This window comes from Lynx rufus, unplaced genomic scaffold (genome assembly GCF_022079265.1).
Source record: "Lynx rufus isolate CCGP_SWC_20201006 ecotype Redwood Valley unplaced genomic scaffold, mLynRuf1.p SCAF_12, whole genome shotgun sequence".
Classification (NCBI taxonomy): Eukaryota; Metazoa; Chordata; class Mammalia; order Carnivora; family Felidae; genus Lynx; species Lynx rufus.
In genome coordinates, this window is record NW_025814826.1 from 67,623,811 (window position 1) to 67,626,521 (window position 2,711).

Below are 2,711 nucleotides of genomic sequence, written 5' to 3' on the forward strand. Positions count from 1 at the left end.
ACGGGCTCTTCAATGGGTGGCACTGAGACACAACGGCCATTTATTTCGAAGGAGTCCTGCCACATCGTGGACGAGCCCCGGGGGGCCTGGATGTCCGCAGGTAGTGGCCGTCGCTATAACAGCACCAGAACATGAGGACTGTCTTCCCAAGGTCAGGGCACAGGAGGCCCTCCTAAGATCCAGAAGGCACAACAATTAGCTTGGACCACACAGAACGTGAGGACGTGCACGCGAGGACGGCGAGGACACCAGAACGCAGGACCGTGGGAAGGACGGCACCTAACACACAAAAGGGTCCCTAAATCTGTAAGAAAACACAAGGGCCACAACACAAGGGCCACAGGTCGTGACAAACCAGTGAGACGTTCAACCCCGCAAAAACGTTTTCCAGTGGAAATCAGGGCAAGGGTCCGCTCGGTCTCCCAGACTGACGGAAGCTCCTGGAAGAGGAGGGGCCCACGGTGAGGGGTGGGAGGAGTGGGGAGGGGACACGGCTTCCTTCCCTTCTTTGGGGGCCATCTCCTTCCACGCGGATGCTCTCCTGGCTCAGCCACCCGCTTCCTGAGTCCCCTAGAGAGTCACTCGACTGCAAGAGGACACGAGGATGAGGGCGGTCGCGCTGGTCACACAGGGTGCTGGTGAAAGAACGGACCCCTCGCCTTCAGGTGAGAGGCGGTTCGGGGGAGTACTGCGCACAGCCCGAAAGCAAAAGCTCTGTGTAGATCCGGAAGGGTGTCCTTGGCCACTTCTTCAGAAAAACGCCCCAAGGGCGCACGGGTTCACCAGTGCTGTCCACGTGCCCAGCCGGACCAAGCGTGCCCGGCAGCCGGTGGGGCTCGGCCCCACGAGGACAGCCCGTCAAGGTGGAGACGCTCGCAGGCCCTCGGACGCACGGGCCCAGACTTTGAGGCGGCAGCTTGGAAGCAGAGGGGAGACGTCGGAGCAGGGGCTCCAGGCCATGCTGCCCCCGGAGCCCCCGTCCACCTCGAATCACACAGCACGCTGAGAGCCCTGGGAGGGGCTCCCCACTTGTGTTTTGCACACTCCCCACGCAAAGATGGCCCGCAAAGTTGGTCGGAACCCCGTGTCTGCGGGGGGGGGGGGGCCGGCCTCGTCCTCCCGATGTGTCGGCGGCCTCCACTGCTCAGTGTCCTCGCCGGCACCAGCGTCCGGCATCTGAATCCTCAAGCTGCCCTCTTGCGGGTCACCCGCCCACGGGGCCCGGTCCTCACGCTCCCCAAAGCACCAGACCCACCCAGTGGGTAGCACACTTTGCTGAGTTTGGGGAGGGGCGGGGATGGGTACATTGCAGACAAGCAGAGCAAACTTCAAACCGAGGAGACAAGTCCCGGCTGTCTGCACCAGCAGGAAGCTGACACCGGTCTCCAGCGACCCCTCTCCTCTCTGGCTCACCCTGGACTCCCAGATCCTTCTCCCTCGCTCACGCCAGGGAGCCCCAGGAGGAATTCCGCTGCCAGCCCTCCGTGAAAGCGCGGTTCTTGCCTAGGAGTCCAGGACCCGGGAGCGACCACGGCCTGGGTCGGCCACCGGGGGAGGAGAAAGAACTGGGCAGAGGTCAGAGCCCTGAGAAAGCCCGGAGTGGCCGCCAAGCATCACGTGGTGTGCCTGGGCCATCGGGCGACCCCCGCAGCCCGGCAGGTGTGGGAGGTTGGGTTGGACTCGGGGTGCAGGGGCAAAACCGCAGACCCACCGCGAGAGCAGGAAGCGCGTGGTTCCCTAAGATTCACCTACACGTCCTCCCCTGCCGCCTCCCACCCGCAGCACCCAGTCTGTCTGGGGCATCCCACACGGGGCTTCCTCGGCCCCTGGTGGGCGGGCTGGCCTGCAGGACCCTGCCCAAGGTGGCGCCCCGCTCAGATTGGGGGCAGGGGGTGTCTGCTAAGAGGCAATTCTGGGCACGACAGTGCTCCCAACAGCTCAGAGGGGAGCCGGCCCCCCAGTCCGATCACCCCAAGGCCATGCGAACGAGCAGGAGGAGACACAGGGGCGTGTGTCCGCTGGACACGGAGGGCCGCGCGGTGTGCACCCAGACGCGAGCGCGCATGGGCCGGGGCACCCCGAGCTGGCGTGACGTAAACGTTTCAGTGCGCGCCTGCGGACGCTTCGGGAGCGTGCGGCTACGTGCGCGCGGGTGCGGGAGCAGAGCACAGCCCTCCAGACACGGGTGTGTGTTAGTGTGCGTGTTCCCACGTCTGGTATCCGCGTGCACACGCACATGGTTCCAAGGCCTCACCCTCGTGTCCCGGCCGTGACTCTGTCCACTCCAGCCTCCCCATAGCCGCTTCCGAGGCCCGAGGCCCCCCACCCCGGCAGCCCAGCACAGGCACGCACGCACGCACGCACGCACGAGCCCCCAGTCCCGGTGCCTCATGCCCTCTGCCCGCGCGTCCTCCGTCGGGACTCGTCCCCACCCCTCGGCCAGCCCCACCCCCACCCCCAGGCTCACACCCACGTGTCTGGACCAGAAGCGACTTTATTTCTCCGGAAGACGCCCTCACAGCCAGGCTGTGGGGCTGGGCCTGGCTCTGCCTGCCTTTCCCTCGGAGACCTGGGGGTCCCAGCCCCCTGCCTGCACCCCCGGGGCCCGGAGACATCCTGCCGGCTGGGACTCGGAGCTGGCGGAGAGACAGGGAGGCCTCGAGTCTCAGGGAGGGGGGGTCAGCTGGAAGCCCTGTGGGAGGGGGAGGGCC